Source organism: Diabrotica virgifera, chromosome 9 (assembly GCF_917563875.1).
Source record: "Diabrotica virgifera virgifera chromosome 9, PGI_DIABVI_V3a".
Lineage (NCBI taxonomy): Eukaryota > Metazoa > Arthropoda > Insecta > Coleoptera > Chrysomelidae > Diabrotica > Diabrotica virgifera.
This window is the reverse complement of record NC_065451.1, coordinates 118,679,851-118,684,849: the sequence shown is the minus strand read 5'-3', so window position 1 is coordinate 118,684,849 and position 4,999 is coordinate 118,679,851.

Here is a 4,999-nt window from a genome sequence, read left to right as displayed (position 1 = left end):
TTTTGTAACATCTGACGTCCTTGGTACGTCCCGAGGATGTCCCAGGACCTGAAACGTACGTCCTCAGGACGTACGAACGTCCCAGGGATGTACTTGTGCTGTTTGGGCTGTACCGCCATTCTTTATTATATTACGAATATGTGTGCCAAATATCTCAACAAAATATTCAAAATTAGAGCCGCTATCTTGAAACGCGTTTGTTGATCGCTACTGTTTGCTCTTAACTTTATTAATCTAACATTGAAACTTTTGCAATCTGAAACAGTAGAGTTAACGGCCGCCGTTGAGAAATGAGAACCGTTGAGAAATGAGAAATTCGTTTTCCGAAACTTTAGCAGAAGCAGCAGGAAATCAGGAATAGCAGAAGAAGTGGGGTATTATACCGGAATTTAAAAATAAACCAATAAAACGTAAAAAAAATTACAATGGGCTCAGCTGCGACGAAAAAATAACTTGTAGCAAAAAAAGTTTTGAAGTTCATGTTTTCAATGTAAATTTAGTTATAATATTGTAACAACTTCATAATACGTTTGTAGTATTAAGAGACATGTATATAATAGGTTTTCATGACTATTCCCAAAAATCTATTAACACTAACTTATGAAGACTTACGCCCGGTTTCATAATTAACTTAAAGTGAACATTAACTAAAGTTCACTTTAAAGTTGACATTTACCCATATGAATTGCAATGATAAAGGTACCAATGTACAAGAATTATATTAGGATTCCAAAATAAGAGCAATTCATATCCATTTAATTTTTAAAGGTCTAAAAGCAAACATTACTATTTGTTGTAAAATAACTAGGTGACACAGATTTCCCAATATAATGCACTTGTTCCGAGAACGCTCTTGTCAGCTATTTTGATATGAATATTTCATGGTCGGATCGTGTCAGCAATCATAATAAAAATAATTACAAGTTTATTACAAGATATTTATTACAAGCATATTACAAGAGAGCAGCATATGTGCCTCCTGATGAGAGACTAATAAGTTTCGAAACCGGTAGAGGTGCTTGTAGCACTCTCTGATTGGACTAGAATATGGTTCGGCTGTATTTTCGTTTTGCAACGAAATTGAAAATGGTTATTCATTTTTGATTTACATTTACTCTGTGTGGAGTATGAAGGGAACGATTCTCGTTGGAACTTTATCGCGCTGAGCAGATGGGACGTGAATTGTAAATTGTAGAATTCCCTCATCTTCCTTAGTCTCAGCATCCGTATGGCTTGCAAATTGTAGAAGCCTCGGAGGTGTAACCAGAGAAGGTTCCCATTGTTTTCATTCTGGTGGGATGTAGAATAGCATTATGTTGTTTTATATGCCATTAGAGTGAATACTTAGTCTTTTTGCTAGCAGTTGCCGCTAGGGCATCTATGCCATTTCGTTCGTTGCAATCCGAGACTGCACGCTGGGGTTTGTTTTGGTTGGATCAGGGAGAGCAGCATATGTGCCTCCTGATGAGAGACTAATAAGTTTCGAAACCGGTAGAGGTGCTTGCAGCACTCTCTGATTGGACTAGAATATGGTTCGGCTGTATTTTCGTTTTGCAACGAAATTGAAAATGGTTATTCATTTTTGATTTACATTTACTCTGTGTGGAGTATGAAGGGAACCATTCTCGTTGGAACTTTATTGCGCTGAGCAGATGGGACGTGAATTGTAAATTGTAGAATTCCCTCATCTTCCTTAGTCTCAGCATCCGTATGGCTTGCAAATTGTAGAAGCCTCGGAGGTGTAACCAGAGAAGGTTGCCATTGTTTTCATTCTGGTGGGATGTAGAATAGCATTATGTTGTTTTATATGCCATTAGAGTGAAAACTTAGCCTTTTTAATTACAAGTTTATTTATAGATACGGAGAAAGTATTGCAGATCATTCGTTAATCAATCCTTATTCATTCAATATTAAGACATCAAGTTAGTGAGTGTGACTTTGCACAATAACTTATTACTGATATATTTAGCAGTGATCAAATAAAAATATTGTGAGTACTTAGTGTATTCTTGATAAACAACCCCTAGTGAGGTTCGTTCTCGTCCAAATAACTTATTATATGGCGAACCTTTTGAGAGACGAACTGGACTTCTGAAGCAGGGAGAAAACAGGAAAAATGGCAACAAAAAATTGGAAGAGAAGAAAGAAAATCGATAGATGGAGAATGGTTAGATGGATTTGGGGAGACCTAGCCACAGGGTAGGAATGATAGACGTCGGCAGGAACGAGGTTTTTAGACATGGGACTACGCCCAGCTTCAAGAGGATATGGAGGAAATGGACAATAGTGGACAGAAGTATAATCGTGAGTAACTTTTAAGCTATTTTTTTTCATTGCGTACAGTCTCACATACACGAATAATTTTCTTTTTTATTAAATATAATGTAAATACATAAAATTTTGGGATAAGTTAGGATTAATTATTTTTAAATATGAAAACGTATTAGTAAATTAGGTAAAGTTTTTATAGTTCTATAAGTAGAGTATTAGATAAGTAAATAAATTTTTATTAACTACAAAATAGAGATATTAAATGTATATTTTTTTAATGATAAAACAAGATTTCTTTGTGCAATGCGTTAGCACATAAAACAATTAAAAGTATTTTTCAACTGTTTACAATTACATAATATGCAAATAAGTGACTAGTTACATGAATGTACTATTTGCATGTAAGAAACGGGCAGAAAAAATGCAAGATAATGACTTTATTGTGCGTAAGATATTTATATTTACGTCCGATTAACCGTGAAAACACGAGTTATGATTATGAAGGAATCTGCTGAAAAAGTAAAAAGCAAAAAGTTAAATTGACAATTGGAATTATATACAAGGAAATGTGTAGAAAACTTTTTGCGATGAGTCAAAATGTTTTAATTGAATATGAATCATGAAAGATAAAAATGAAAGGAATATTTTATTGAAAATAATTTAATAATGAAAGAAAGTAATGATGTAAGAAGAAAAATAAAGACAAAACAAGTAGTAACGACGTAATGAAGTTTTATAAACGACAAGAAAATCCCATTTGAGGAAAAAGACCAAAGAATTTTGAACATTAAGACTAAAAATTTATCTTAGAGAAAGACAAGTTATTAAGGATAATTTAAAGAATATTTAACGAAAAAACATATTGGAAAAATCGAATAATTGAAGAGAATTTTGTACTGTAGGTACTATTTAAGAAGAATACTGTGTATTGCTTCAAGTAAAATATAGATAATTAGTATAAAATAAAGTTACTTTAAATTTTTATAATGTAAACTAACTTTAAATTTCTATAATGTTAATATACTTTGGATGAATACATAAGACAAGTCATGTAAGACAGTATTTCAATCAGAGAAATAGAGACTTTTTCATTGTGAAGTTATATAAAGTGACTAATTGCGCGAATTAAGTGAGAAAAACTATTATTTAGTAGATAGCAAAAACTCATATTATTTATTTAGCGTATATTTGTAATTATTTTTTATGTAAATATTTTATGGGTCCGCGGTCCCAGAAACATATTTAGTATTAGGATTTAAATTTTTGGCCCCGGCATAGATTTAGTATTAGGATTTAAATTTTGACCCAGAAACAGATTTAGTAGTAGGATTTAAATTTTTAGCCCAGAAATATTAGGATTAATTATTTTCGGCCCAGACACAGAAACATTAGGATTTAAATTTTTGGCCCAGAACTAGATTTATTGTTAGGATTAAGATTTTCTTAGGAGATTTTCATCATATTTTTTAACAGAATATAGTCTATTTTTATCAACACTTTCTTTCGAATTCTCTTTTTTCATTATTGAATGTTGAGTTTTTTAGATGCCGATAAAGGGTTTTCGATTTCATTTTTTTGTAAATATCGGTCGAATTTTAGTATAAACATGATTTTTTTAACGTTTTATGATTATGAAGTAATGAGATAACTGAGTTTTTTAAATATATTAGAAGAAAAGTTAATTAAAGACAATATAAACAGTAAAAACCAACTCTTGTCAAGAAAAAAGGTACAAATTGAACATCAGAAGATTTTAGCATGCTCATTTCGTGTTTTGAAACTAACCGACTATCATCAAGACTGAGCAGTTCGGATCAGACAGGAATTTAGGGATGCAAGATGTAGAAGAAAATTTTAGAGACGCACAAATATCCATTTTGTCTTTTTGGAACAAACCTTTCCACGGCCAAGGACGTAGAGAAAGGACCGGAAGCAAATTTAAGGATTTAAAGTTGCGGAAAAACTACCCACCGAGTAGGTATGGGTTAGAGAAAAAAAATATGAAGTAAATATGAGTTTAATGAAGAATTATGAAAAATGATATAAATATATATCTCTCGGGGGAACCTGTAACCCCTAGAGAGCGCGTCCCCAAGGTGGCGGATAGGGGCATGTCCTCACCAGCCTAGTGCTGGCGGATAGGTAGGAAATAAAATACTACCCGCGGACCAACAGGTAGGGCGGAGGATGCTCTAAAGCTGTAGAGAAAGCAAATCCTCTAGGAGAAGGAATACTCCAAAATCAAACCCTGGTCCTCCAGGTCGGGGGTTGAGGCATCGGGTTAACTCCCCGTTACTCGGAAAAATTCAAACTGTTAAAAAACCTAGCGAAACGCCTCGGAATCGATTGATTATAAAACGACGACACATGCTACGGAAAAGGATGACGAATATTGGAACTTGGAACGTACAAGGGTTTAAACAAAAAATAAATGAAGTAATACACGAAATAAATAGACTGAACATAGACATCGCAGTGATTACCGAAACAAAACGAAAGGGTCAAGGATCAGAAAATGTCGGAGAATATGATTACTTCTACAGCGGGGTACCAAAGGAGAAAAGAGCACAACAAGGTGTAGGTATACTTATACGCAAGAAACTAAGGAAATTCATAACTGCTTGGGAAGCCATCAGCGAAAGGCTCATAAAAATGAATCTAACTATCAAAGGAAAAAAGATTACGATTATTGGAGTATATGCAGTAAACGATGATGCACTGGTGAATA